The sequence below is a fragment of the Oncorhynchus kisutch genome, linkage group LG8, assembly GCF_002021735.2.
Source record: "Oncorhynchus kisutch isolate 150728-3 linkage group LG8, Okis_V2, whole genome shotgun sequence".
Lineage (NCBI taxonomy): Eukaryota > Metazoa > Chordata > Actinopteri > Salmoniformes > Salmonidae > Oncorhynchus > Oncorhynchus kisutch.
The window spans coordinates 56,423,224-56,438,612 of record NC_034181.2 but is presented as its reverse complement, the minus strand read 5'-3'; positions in this window follow the sequence as shown (position 1 = coordinate 56,438,612).

Here is a 15,389-nt window from a genome sequence, read left to right as displayed (position 1 = left end):
ATGTTAAATCCACTCAGTGTCGATGAAGGGGAGGAGACGGGTTAAAGAAGGATTTTTAAGCCTTGAGACAATTGAGACCTGGATTGTGTATGTGCCATTGAGGGTGAATGGGCAAGACAACGATGTTTGATTGCAGTTGTTCTCACGCTCAACAGTTTCTCGTGTGTATCAAGAATGGTCCAACACCCAAAGGACATCCAGCCATCTTGACACAACTGTGGGAAGCATTGGAGTCAACATTGGCCAGCATCCCTGTGGAACGCTTTCGACCCCTTGTAGAGTCCATATCCCGATTGAATTGACTCTTCTGAGAGCAAAGGAAGGTATTCCTAATGTTTTGTATACATGGCAATTTAGAATGATTTTTTTTGGGGGGGAAGCATGTCTGCAGACTATTTTGGCTGCACATGTTTGAGTCTGAGATGAGTGTTGATTATAAAGTGTCAGGCAATTCAAAACGATTTATCTTTATACAATGTATACGAAATGCTTCAGTCTGGTTTTAGACCCCATCATAGCACTGCGACTGCACTTGTGAAGGTGGTAAATGACCTTTTAATGGCATCAGACCGAGGCTCTGCATCTGTCATCGTGCTCCTAGACATTAGTGCTGCTTTTGATACCATCGATCACCACATTCTTTTGGAGAGATTGGAAACCCAAATTGGTCTACACGGACAAGTTCTGGCATCTGTCGGAAAGATATCAGTTTGTCTCTGTGAATGGTTTGTCCTCTGACAAATCAACTGTAAATGTTGGTGTTCCTCAAGGTTCCGTTTTAGGGCCACTATTGTTTTCACTATATATTTTACCTCTTGGATGTCATTCGAAAACATAATGTTAACTTTCACTGCTATGCGGATGACACACAGCTGTACATTTCAATGAAACATGGTGAAGCCCCAAAATTGCCCTCGCTAGAAGCATGTGTGTCAGACATAAGGAAGTGGATGGCTGCAAATGTTCTACTTTTAAACTCTGACAAAACAGATGCTTGTTCTAGGTCCCAAGAAACAAAGAGATCTTTTGAATCTGACAATCAGTTTTAATGGTTGTACAGTCGTCTCAAATTAAACTGTGAAGGACCTCTGCGTTACTCTGGACCCTGATCTCTCTTTAGATGAACATATCAAGACTGTTTCAAGGACCGCTTTTTTCCATCTACGTAACATTGCAAAAATCAGAAACTTTCTGTCCAAAAATGATGCAGAAAAATGTATCCATGCTTTTGTCACTTCTAGGTTAGACTACTGCAATGCTCTACTTTCCGGCTACCCGGATAAAGCACTACATACTCTTCAGTTAATGCTAAATACGGCTGCTAGAATCCTGACTAGAACCAAAACATTTGATCATATTACTCCAGTGCTAGCCTCCCTACACTGGCTTCCTGGCAAGGACTGATTTCAAGGTTTTACTGCTAACCTACAAAGCATTACATGGGCTTGCTCCTACCTATCTCTCTGATTTGGTCCTGCCGTACATACCTACACGTATGCTACGGTCACAAGACGCAGGCCTCCTAATTGTCCCTAGAATTTCTAAGCAAACAGCTGGAGGCAGGGCTTTCTCCTATAGAGCTAAATTTTTATGGAATTGTCTGCCTACCCATGTGAGAGACGCAAACTCGGTCTCAACCTTTAAGTCTTTACTGAAGACTCATCTCTTCAGTGGGTCATATGATTGAGTGTAGTCTGGCCCAGGAGTGTGAAGGTGAATGGAAAGGCTCTGGAGCAACGAACCGCCCTTGCTGTCTCTGCCTGGCTGGTTCCTCTCTTTCCATTGGGATTCTCTGGTACTTCAAAATGTATCAGCCAATGTTAGAATATTATTTCAACAATAATATAATAACTTTGAAGAGCTCGGTTTGTCAACGTCACAAAACGTCACACAAACCGTTAGAATCAGAGGACTCAAATACTGTGTAGAAAAGTTTAGGGAGGAAGTGGGTAAAATTGACTGGTCACCTGTGCTAGATAGTGTAGGGGTAGACAGTGCCTGGGAAGTATTTAAATGTAGATTCCTTGATGTGGTGAATGTGATGGCTCCCATTAGATGGGTCAGGGTAAAGCAGAGATCTAGCCCTTGGTTTAATCATGAGATTCCAGAATCTAACCAAGCAAGGTATAAGGCCTTTTAAAAAATGCAAGACCTCTCAAGAACAGCCTGATTTTGTCCTATATAAACGTCACAGAAATGTAGCACAGAGGAGGATGGTAAGAAGCTAAGAGGGGTTACTTTGAAAACAAAAATTTGCCTAAAAAGCTTTGGAAATTATTTAAGGAACTAGGGGCTGTAGTAGTACTACCAAAAACAAACTAAACAGTATTGGACTGAATATCAAAGGGGAGATGGTATATGAAAAAGCAGAGATTGCCAATGAATTCAACTATTTTTTTACTTCTATTGCCAGCAAGCTGGTTAGCAAGCTGCCCACCAGTTCTGGTTTGTTTGGAAGCAACCAAGTCAAGAAGTATTATGTAGAGTTGAGGGTTCAGCCAAACTCTTTTTATTTTGTAAAGGTAGCAACAGCCAAAATAGTCAGTATGCTGGCAGAGCTTAAATGCTCCAAAGCCACATGCCTGGATAATATTCCTGCAAGGTTTCTGATAGATTCTGCTGAGCAAAGTGGTCCTTGTATTACGCATATTGTTAATCTCTCTCTTGAAGAAGTCACCTTTCCCAGGGACATGAAACAAGCTAAAGTTATACCTCTGTATAAGAAGGGGATAAAGTCTGACCCTGGGAATTATAGGTCTGTATCTATCCTCTGTGCAACATCAAAGATCCTGGAGAGAATTGTACATGAGCAAATGAATGAATATGTTAACAAACAGGGTCTAATGTATGATTTTCAGTCGGGTTTTAGAAAAACATACTCCACTGATTCATGTCTACTTCACTTGACTGACTTCATCAGGAAAGAGATTGATAAGGGAAATCTGTGTTGAATGGTTCTGCTTGACTTACAGAAGTCCTTTGATACAGTTAACAAGGCCTTTGATACAGTCTCCTAATCTCCAAACTGGGGGCACTGGGGTTAAGCAGTATCCCTCTAGGCTGGGTAAAGTCCTATTTATCAGGAAGGGAGCAAGTAGTAGAGGTTAATGGTTCACTGTCTCAGGCAAAACCAATGAGTTGTGGCATTCCGCAGGGGAGCGTGCTTGGGCCTCTGCTGTTTTGATTGTGTATTAACGATATGAAAGATGCTTGTTCTTGCCGTCTTTTTCTTTATGCAGAGGACTCTACACTTCTGGTGTCTCACAAAAGTAACACTATGTTGGAGAGCATGCTTAGCACAGAGCTTACTAACATTAGCAAATGGCTTGGAGATAGTAAGCTATCTCTGCACTTAGGGAAAACGGAATAAATTATTTTTGGATCCAGACCTATATTGTGTAGGTCGTCTGAAATCAGAGGAGTTAGGGGGTGAGGTGCTGACTACTGTTAGCTACTTGGGATGTATCCTTGATGGAAGCTTGGGAGGTGTGAGCATGGCCAATAAGGTGCTAGGGAAGGTTAATGCCAGGACTAAATTTTTGTCTAGAAAGTCCAAGCTGCTTGATAAGGACTCCATGAAAGTGCTAGCTACTGCTCTCATTCAATGCCATATTGACTATGTTAGTACTCCCTGGTTTGGGGGCTTATCTAAATGTATGAACGGGAAGCTCCAGATAGCCCAGAATAAGCTGATCGTGGTAGTTGTTAAGGTGAGTCCATGCACTCACATAGGCAGGAGCTGCTCTCAGGAACTAAACTGGCTGCCTGTTGAGGCTAGGGTGTCCCAGATCAGACTAGGTTTAGTTTACAGGAGTATTTATGGTCCTACGCCCAGATATTGAAGTGATTACTTTCCTCATGTTAGGGATGCACACAATCACAGCACCAGATCAGGTGTTTCTGATATGTGCTTATACAGGTTCAGGAGTAATGCTGGGAAAGGTACTTTCTTGTATACTGGAGCCTCAGAATGGAATGAGTTGCCTCTGCCTATAAAAACAACGTCCTCTCTGGACAGCTTTAAAAATAAAGTACAAATTTGTTTGATGTCTTCTGTGCCCATATGAATAACCCCTATGATGTAACTGGAATGATGAGATAGAAGAACATCTATGTTTTTGTTTTATTATTTCACTGCCACACTGTTCGATCTTGTCTACCCATCTTGTGTCAAGAGGACCACAATGGAAATAAGTCCCAGACTTTATTGTGTGTTATCCTCAATGATTTTATTCATGTGCATGTATAGCTTTTAAGTTGTGTGTGCTTTTTAAAAAACTTTAATAAACTAAACTATGCCATACTTTCTATTTTGAAGGCTAATTGTAAAATCCACTATTGTTGCTAATCCTTATTGTGGCTAGCTTCACATAGATGAGTCAGACCAACATTAGTCAAAACTGTTTTATAAATTAGGGTTATTTTAGGTGACACCTAGCTATATAGATAGCTAACTATAGCTACTGAAACAAATTATGTCGTTTTGCTATGTTTTTGGGGAAGAACATTGTTTGCATTTATGCTGCAGTAGTTTATGTGTAGGGGGGCTAGGGTCAGTTTGTTATATCTGGAGTACTTCTCCTGTCCTATTCGGTCTCCTGTGTGAATCTAAGTGTGCGTTCTCTAATTCTCTCCTTCTCTCTTTCTTTCTCTCTTTCTTTCTCTCTCTCGGAGGACCTGAGCCCTAGGACCATGCCCCAGGACTACCTGACATGATGACTCCTTGCTGTCCTCAGTCCACCTGACCGTGCTGCTGCTCCAGTTTCAACTGTTCTGCCTTATTATTATTCGACCATGCTGGTCATTAATGAACATTTGAACATCTTGGCCATGTTCTGTTATAATCTCCACCCGGCACAGCCAGAAGAGGACTGGCCACCCCACATATGCTCTCTCTAATTCTCTCTTTCTTTCTCTCTCTCAGAGGACCTGAGCCCTAGGACCGTGCCCCAGGACTACCTTACATGATGACTCCTTGCTGTCCCCAGTCCACCTGACCGTGCTGCTGCTCCAGTTTCAACTGTTCTGCCTTATTATTATTCGACCATGCTGGTCATTTATGAACATTTGAACATCTTGGCCATGTTCTGTTATAATCTCCACCCAGCACAGCCAGAAGAGGACTGGCCACCCCACATAGCCTGGTTCCTCTCTAGGTTTCTTCCTATGTTTTGGCCTTTCTAGGGAGTTTTTCCTAGCCACCGTGCTTCTACACCTGCATTGCTTGCTGTTTGGGGTTTTAGGCTGGGTTTCTGTACAGCACTTTGAGATATCAGCTGATGTACGAAGGGCTATATAAATACATTTGATTTGATTTGCATCCATGAGCTAGCTAGCTTTTTTTTATGACCAGCACTGTAGATGCACGAGACAATTTTACCAGCATCATAGCATACATATCGATGAATCGTTGTGACATATGAAATACGAGTGATAGTGTAATCAATGTGTAATAACTATGTAAAATAAATTATGAATGCGTAAAATTATTATGTGACATGAAGTCATATTCAGGTCCTGATTAGTCAACAAGCTTATTTGACACGTCAAATACTGTTATTTGACACTCAAAGACCCAAACGGCGTTCCATAGAAATCCTGGTTGAGAATGAAACGACTGAACAAATTAACAATGAAACAGCACAGCAAGTAAGTGAAATAAATATATTTTGTTGATGTTTTACTGGTAATGGGGACATATGTAAATGCAAACAAAATAACCTTTTGGTCAGTGTGGTGTGTGTAACCTTTATTTATCTGGGCAAGTCAGTTAAGAACAAATTCTTATTTAAAATGACGGCCCAGACATCGCTGGGCCAATTGTGCACCACCCTATGGGACTCCCAATCATGACCGGATGTGAAACAGCCTGGATTTGAACCAGGGACTGTAGTGACGCCTCTTGCACTGAGATGCAGTGATTTAGACCGCTGCGTCCGTGTGTGTGTGTGTTAACTATTTAACTGTACTAGAATGCTTAAAAGGCAGCAAAAATTTTAAATATAGGTTATCGGCATCATTTTTGGGGGGCAAGGAAAATATTGGATATCGGTAGCGGCCAAAATGTAATATCAGTGCATCACTACTTTCAATCATGCATTTCATAATTTGAGAATAAATTATTGCTTTTGTCAACACATGATGATGATGGTGTGTGTCTTTTTGTTTTTTGTATTTTCACCCCAATAGGAGGGCACTTGAATAAATTAATTTAGAAGACTACATCAGAGATTTCAACCAACAACTATTCGAAACAGAATCAAATACCAGCTGATCAATTAGCTTCTGGATGATTCAAATTCACTTCACACAAAACTCATCCCAGTCATTGCCTTATATTGTGTTGTGGATGCTTCACCACCCAGTTTGTTTTTGTGTCATGTTGACACTGTTTTTGTAGATATTATTTTGGGTGATTGTAAGACATTCAGTACTCATTGTTTTTTAGGGTTGGTTGTATGGCTAATGTTAATGTGATTTCATATCCCATGTTTCCCCTATTTATTAGAATTCGGAATCTTTACTATTACTGTACTGTATCTAGCTGCATTCATATTTGCTCAATAAAAGCTCACTGTGTATACGATATATATATATATGTTCCTTCCACTAGGGGGCATCTGAATCTCATGTACAGTATATATATTATTTATTTAATGTCTTAAAACCAACTGTTTCCTTTACCGTATAGAATTCCTTACCATTTGGACAGATTTTGCGGCTTCCCCTACACCTCCAATCAAACTAGTGACTTTTCTACTAAAAGATGAGCACAATAAGTAAGGTAATATAGTGAATGCATACCACACACACACAAATGGGTGTCAGACATGAATAAACCAAACATACAAAAAAAACAATTCCAAGCATCCAGAAATACACAAAAAAATGTCTGCCTCATCTTCCAAATTTTGAAACCTTTCCGTAGGTTTCCAGGTAAGTCGCACTGTTGGGATCATCAACCTGATAATTGGTCTCACATTCGGTGATGGGTTATGGGGGAGGCAGCGGAAACAAGTCAAGTACTGTACCCATACAGAACTATTTAGACCTAGAAGAACGGACAGTAAAAAGAAAACATTGCACCAAATACAATTATCCCTTTTTTTATGTGCAGCATCTACAAGTTAAATGGGCTTGTATAACTAAATGACTTACGTTACTCCACTTGAGCTATTTTTGGAGAAAGGAATGTGAATGCTTCGTAGATTGGACACAAACTGTGACGATATTGTAAAATGATGGCAAACTAAATGTGGTTGTGTTACTGCTCTAAGTTGTGGCAGGATGCTTTGGAGTGAGTGCTGAGCTTAGCAAGCCCGGAGGAGTTAGACAGCGCACAGTCCCAATTTACTTTCAGCCTCAACATCTCCTGCTCGGCTCTGACTGTGAGCTGGAGAGGAGGGGTGTCTGGCACAGGGATTGAAAAAGTGGTTCAAAGCACAGCAGAATGCTCGTCCATTGAACTGATAAAATAACTTTAATCATCCCTCCCTTGCCCCATCTCTCTCTCTTTCTCTTTCTCTCTCCTTTCTCTCCTGCTGCTCTTGTTTTACTTGAGTTAAATGACTCAACACACTAGCAAATACATTTTATATGAGCCTTTCACTCCACACAGGACACCTTTCACTCCACACTCTGCCATTTTTTTTCAGGCTTTGAATTCATTTGAGGTACAGTCATGTACAAACATCAACAAAAACTCCCCTTCAGAGCTGGAGATTATATTTTTGGAGGCGCATGTTTGCTTCTCAACTCTTGCAAACATGCTGTAACCTAAGTAGTGTTTACTGTTAATACACACACCAAATGGCTCCAAGGGTCTAATAAACTGGCCTGTATTTTTCCTCTAATTATTAACTGTATACGGAAACTGGTTGAATTTATAGTATTTATGATGGAAGACTGCGGACTCCCAACATTAGGCTTCTAAAGGAAGAGCATAGAAGGATGTGTGGGGATAAGAGTATTTTGAAACCATGATAGGTCTCATGATAAATGATTCATGTACTCACTTCCCATGTGATCAATGGTAGCTTAAGTTTGCCTATGCCAGTCATTAATATGCAATTCAATCCATTATCTAACCAGGAGGACTTAGGTTGTGTGATGGTTACAGATGGGCAATGGAAGAGAAAGACACTGAACCAAATAGCGGTTTCAAATGACATTCAAATAAAATGCCTTAATCACTTTCATTTGTCAATCGGCATACATATTTAACATACAGTACATTTTTTGGTCTGCACAAATTATCCAGTTAATTTATTTATTACAATTAGGTATTCTTTCTAGTTATTTGCCATTTAAATTACAGCCATCAGGTTTTTACAAAAGCTGTTGACCTAACTCCATGTGCACCGGAATAGCCTTGGATCCTCCCTATGTGCCACTGACGTGCATGAGTGTCAAAACCTCATGGAGAGCCAATGGCACAACACACGTACACATGAATAATTCAGAAGATGTATTTTTTTGGTCTTTGACGATATTGGATGTCGAATGTGTACCGTATGCTACGCCAACTAGAGAGGGCTCTCTTAGTGACAATAAAGCTTGCCAGCTTGTAGCCCTAAAAAACAGAAATTAGTCACTGGTTCATTCAGCCATTCCAATGGGGGAAAGAATAAGGTTGTGGAATTAATGCTGAAAAAATGTCTGAGGAGATCTTATACTTTTATGAATAATGAAGCCTTTATGTGCTTTTAAAAAATTACATTAATGCTTTAAAATTCTGAAAAAGTGACATTAGCTGATGAAGATGATCTATTAGAACACAACGTATAAGATCTCCTAAACCTGTGTTTACCACAGATCTTATTTTCAAAAACTCAATTTCCCTATTGGCTTTGTCCAACGAGCTGTGGCAGAGTTTGTTTCTACAAAAAGACGGCATTACTAATTGTTCTCTTTTGCTTCCTGAATTTTCTTTAGAGAAAACAATGCAAATCACTCTTTGAATAAATAATGTTATAGAAAATGCCAGATTTCTCTCCCACCAAAAAAAAACCTTCTTATGAAATCCTTTATGGAGATGTTTTTTTTTTACAGTGCACCAGATAGGAATGGGGGGTTGTGATGAAGAGCACAATGAGGTTGTGTAGGGACCCCTTCTACCCCAACCCCCTTTTCTCCACACTTCATGAGTTTACAGTGTGGAACATCAGATGAGGAGGGGTCTGTGACAGGGAACATGCTCACTCTCAGAGTGTGTGGGAGTGGGGAGGGAGAAGGAGGATGGCTGGTTGGTCTCTTAGCAACAGCACGTTAACAGAGAAGAGAGAATGCCGAGGAAAACGATGCTCCAGAGTGCTTTAGCGAGCTTCCACATAGTACATTTTATGAAAGGTGGATATCCATGGAATGATAGCTTACTGCAGTAAATAGAAAAGGCTATTTATTTCTCATCCCTTGAGAATCAGTAAAGTAGGCTGCTTTTGAAAGCAATTGCCTACATGATACTTTGCTACCCATATTTGAGCTAAATGCTCTTGATGGCTTGCAGGCATGTTTATTAGGTACACCACACCATTCACAAAAATGAATCGCTCTTACAGAGTCACGTAGCCATGGCTTGCGATATGAAGCAGGCAGACAGGCATCGAGGCATTCAGTTTCTGTTCGGTTGAACATTAGAATGGGCAAAACGAGTGACCTAAGCGGCTTTGAGTGTGGTATGATTGTCGGCGCCAAATCCAGTATCTCAGGAAATTCTGGGCGTTTCAAACGCAACAGTGTGTAGGGTTTACCGAGAATGGTAAGACAAACAAAAAAAATCTGTCAGCGGCATTCCTGATGGCGAAAACAGCTCATTGATGACAGAGGTCGAAGGAGAACGGCAAGAATCGTGCATGCTGACGGGCAGGCCACAAACAGAAAAATAACGGCGCAGTACAACAGTGGTGTGCGGAAAGGCATCTTGGAACGCACAATTCGTCGATCCTTGTCACAGATGGGCTAATGCAGCAGACGACCACACCAGGTTCCAATCCTATCAGCTATGCAATTAAATGCACATGATCACCAACACTGGACATTTGAGGAGTGGAAAAACATTGCCTGGTTGGACGAATCTCGGTTCCTGTTGAGTCATGCTGATGGCTGAGTCATGATTTGGCGTAAGCAGCATGAGTCCATGGACCCTTCCTGCCTGGTGTCAACGGTACAGGCTGGCGTACTAGTGTGGGGAATCCTTTCCTGGCACACATTAGGTCCCTTGATACCAACTGAGCAACGATTGAACGCCACAGCTTATCTGAACATGGTTGCTGATCAGGTGCATCCCTTCATGACAAAGTACACCCCTTCATGACAAATACACAGTAATGAGTGTATTTGCCATGGTTTGAAGTTTAACTACAATTCCGGAATGTCTCACCAATCATTGTTTTCTTTCTGTTTTCTACCCCCAGTAAGCTATATTGTACTTAATGACCATAACAAACTATTGTTTTGAATGAAATGTATTTGGAACAGCCGCTGAGGACTATTTTCTCTCCCTCCACTCCCTGTATTCTCTCTGTAGCCCAATTTCACCATAGTAGTTCCAGTTCCAATACCTTTCTCTATTTCTGTATCACTTTCTGCCAGACCTCTCTACATTATGTCCTTCCAATACCGGGGAGAAAAAAAAAAAATCTCCCAAGTATTGGGTCAGTCTTGCCAGTCTACTGGCTTTTTACACCAAGGATAAGAGGAGGCAGGGGTGGTGGAAGAGAAGTGGTTTGTGTATTAGAACCTCAGCTGTACTGTCTCTCTCAACAACAAAAAATCCACTGGGAGTATTTATCCCATGCAAGGCCCTTGAGTGTGATATTACAAATTATTATAATTTATTAGGAGTAGTATTATGATTTACCAAATATCTTTTGACCCTATTTCAACATTTAATTGAATATTTTCTAGTTTTGTTTCAAAGGACCCTAGATAATTTGCTGAATTTGTTTCATTGGGTACTTTATATTTATGCACTTTGTTCTGGACGCAGTGCAAACAAGCTCAGCACAGATTATTAGTGCAAAAAAAATAAAACCCTAAATGAAATGAAAACTGAACCTCAGCAAATCTCTATTGAGTTACACAAGGATGAGAAGGAATACATGTGGCTGTCGATGGGTTGGCAGCTGTCTGCCACAGTACAGAGAGAATCTATAATTGGGCACCAAGGAGAAGGGAGTTGTCTGCAGTGCTTACATTTTTAAGATTATGCAGTCTGAAAATATTGCCACCTTAATATTCCTTGGTAACCTCTAAAATACTGTAGTCATAAGTGTGCTGTAAGATAATGTTCAAGTGAAACCACATCCTCTGTAGACACTGTATACAGTAAGATACAGTAAGCAATGGCATATTGCAGGCTTTCTATTAAGTAAAATAGGATTGTCTACCAAAGATCCTTTTCTATAAATACCCTTTTGTGAAACAATAACTGATTCCTCGGGGGACTGAGAGAAATTTGACACCCCACATTTCTCCCTCCCACAAAACTCAGTAGCCTGTAGATAAGCAGAGAGAATCAATCACACTGGTCTTGGGGATAATCCTAGGAGGGAGACACTTAGCTGTTAAGGTCACTTTATTTCCTGGTTTGTGCCAATCCAATTGAGATTGCTGTCATTTCGGTCTTTCTCTTTCGGAATAAGTCAGACTCCTGATTAAGGTAGATAAAATCACACAGAATCTTTTAGTGTTCTACTTATAAGGCAAGACAGCCTGCTCTGTCCTCATATTTAGCCTCACATTGAAGTGTTGTACCATTTTCTTCTGAGGACAATCAAGGGCTACAAGTAGAGCACAAACCAATTTGAGATTAACAGCTGCATTTGTGAGTTTTATTGACAAATGGCAACATAAAAAATAAATACATGCATTTATAAGAATGCTGTAAGTACAGAAATAGTTGTTGATCGTCATAAGAGGTGTGTGTTCGTGAGAGTCTCAGCTTTTCATAGATGGGGTCATTATAATTTGTAGCTCAAACCACTCACATTTTTGTGAGAAGACCGTTTTTGGGATCCACCCTTGTCTAGCTCAGCGCCTGATAATCACACGACTAATGGTTGGTTTCGGAGGATGTAGAATAAGTAGATGAGTCCAGTGTAACAGCCCAAGAGTCTGTACCAAATCATTTTAAGATGGTCGTACCAAGGATCACATAGCTATTTCATTTAGAATTTTAGGACCCCTTTAGAATATAACATTTTTATATACTGCCAATAGAAACCCATTGAATAACAGATTCATACATGGAAAAACAAAGTAAAAAAGAAATCAAAAGGAAGTTTATTTTAAAGTGTCTGTCCTATGTCTGAGAGGTACTGTATAAGAAAGATCAGGGAATTATAGTTCCTTTTTTTTTACCCATATTTAACCCCTTTTTTGGGGGGTCACTAAACTAATTCCACATATACAGTACAGTATTTACATAAAAAAATATATATTGGTACCTGGCTACCTTCAGACGAGTCTCGTGAGGCTTGTGGGCACTCTAAAGCAAAACTTGTATGTATTCGTGAGAGCCTCATCTTTCCATAGTGGGGTCATATTAGTGTGTAGTCCAAATTGTTTGGATGTTACAGACAATAGTTGTCAGATCGGCGGTGCAGACTTCAGACGAGTCCCGTGAGCTTGTTGGGTCGTGGAGTCTCATCTTTCCATAGAGTGGACATATTGTAGGCCAAACCATTCAGATCCTACAGACGTTTTCGTGAGAAGTCTGATTTTCGGGATGTTTCATGCAGTAGCGACCCATCATTCAGGGCAGAGCCCCACCTAATTTAAGACCCACCTGTTTAGCTAAAAAATTTTTTTTACAAAAATAATAATTTCTCTGTTTTACATGTTATTTTGGCATTCATTCATGTTACATATCAGTTTGCAAACATTGTAAAAAATATATATATTCCTTGAGTTAATAAAGCCGCATACAAACATTCTCTTTCTTGAGTAAGGCAGCTTCAAAATGACGGTGTTTCAGCCTGGCTCGGTGGTTTCTGTGGTATAGGGGCAGCCAGCAAAAGCACAAAGTGTTAAAAAAAATGGCCACCTGAACTAATGTAAATAGTCTGGGTGGCCATTTGATTGATTTCCCAGCAGTCTTATGGCTTGGGGTTAGAAGCTGTAAAGGAGCCTTTTGGTCCTAGACTTGGCGATCCGGTACCGCTTGCCGTGCGGTGACTGGAGTCTTTGACAATTTTGGGGTCTTTCCACTGACACCGCCTAGTATATAGGTCCTGGATGGCAGGAAGCTTGGCACTAAGGATGCACTGGGTCATACGCACTACCCTCTGTAGCGCCTTGCGGTCAGATGCCAAGCAGTTGCCATACCAGGCGGTGATGACACCGGTCAGGATGCTCTCAATGGTGCAGCCGTAAAACATTTTGAGGATCTGAGAACCCATGCCAAATCTTTTCGGTCTCCTGTGGGGGAAAAGGTGTTGTCATGCCCTCTTCGACTGTCTTGGTGTGTTTGGACCACGATAGTTTGTTGGTTAAGTTTCAAGAAACTTGAAACTTTCGATCTGCTCCACTACAGCCCCATCAATGTTAATGGGGGCCTATTCGCCCTGCCTTTTCCTGTAGTCAACGATCAGCTCCTTTGTTTTGCTCACATGGAGGGAGAGGTTGTTGCCTTGGCAACCCACTGCCAGGTCTCTGACCTCCTCCCTATAGGCTGTCTCATCGTTGTCGGTAATCCGGCATATCACTGTTGTGTCATTAGCAAACTTAATGATTGTGTTGGAGTCGTGTTTGTAGTGTAATCTTTAGTTGTGCCGTGATTGGCTCAGTGTTCTGTCACTCATGGGGACACCACCTCCCTACAGAATCTACAGGGAGAGCTAGGCAGTTCGAGCCACCTTGGGCCACAGTTAAAATGACGTCATATCTACCGTAACTTTGATTGGACTGATCATGTCAACATCAAAACATTCAAAATCTTAGCTAGCTATCTAGACAAACAGTTATCATCATGAATCATGTTGACAATCTGATGCCAAATACTTTTCAATCCTTGTCATATGAAGAGAAATTATAGATAAAATGTATCGGCGCTCATCGGCCATTGGACATTAACATTACACAACAAGTCGGATATCTCCAATTCAACAATGAGTGGTTTGGAAGGAATCAGTGGCTAACTGGGAGCAAAGCAATCACTATTTTACTTCCCCTGCCTGATATTCAGTGGAGAGGGTGTGTGGTCCAACTCTGGATTTAAGTATTTAAAACATCTGTTTGAAAGGGTTTCTTTTCCAAGCTTAAGATGATAAAACATTCCCACACAACACCATGAGCCAGAAATGGTTGAATACAATTGGCCATGCTGTTAAGCCAGCATTCAAAACAATTTGCAACTGGGAAATCTCCGACTTCAGTCCATTCAAGACAACTGGGAACTTTTTTTTCTTCCTACTTATCTTGAAAGCACCATAAATCCAGATGACAAAGTTTGGTCACAAGATGGACCGCTGTGCCACCCTTCCTGTTCAAGTGAGCACAAAAACAGGGAGTCCCAAAATATGTCTTGTATGCTACTGCATAAATTGTGTAATGTGCCAGGATACTGTATGTAAACTGTAGCTAGGAAAGTAATACTAAGTGTATGTTTAAGTGATAATGCCCGAGAAGCCGGTGTTTGTTGGAAATATTGGTACGGGTCTTGTCTCGGGCCGGCAAACTGTGCCAATATATCCAACAAACACCAGCTTCTCGGGCATTATCACTTTTATACAATGGGTTACCAACATATTCAAATAATGATTGACATATTTTCATAAAAAATGGATTTGTTCTATTTCATCCTTCCACAAGATATAGTCCCGACACTAGAGACGTGACCCAGTCGTTTGTTCTTTTTGTTCTGTGTCTATGGACGCGACACAGTCGTTCGTTTTAAATGTTCCATTGCCATACTGACTGGCAACGTTATTATCCCTTGCTTGCTAGCTAGCCAACTACGGCTAATTTACAGTCACTTCAATTGTTTAAGCTTTTTTCTAGTTAAGATCTATTTGGATACATCTGTAACAATGAGCTTATGTAACAATGAGCTTATGGTGACTTTGCCTGGCAGAAAAAAATATGCTCTCTCGTCAGTACACTCTACAGACAAAAGAAAGACAATCCATGACGATAATTTGATCTGATTTTAATAAATGAAACCATACATTCTCTTTGTTAACCACCACAGCTGACTTAAGTGATAATGCCCGAGAAGCCCGTGTTTGTTAGATATATTGGCACGGTGTCACGGCTGGCTGAAGGACTGGACCAAGGTGCAGCATGGTAAGTGTACATTTACTCTTTATTAAAAATGACGCCGACAAAACAAAGAACCAAACCAAACCAAACCAAACCAAACCAAACCAAACCAAACCAAACCAAACCAA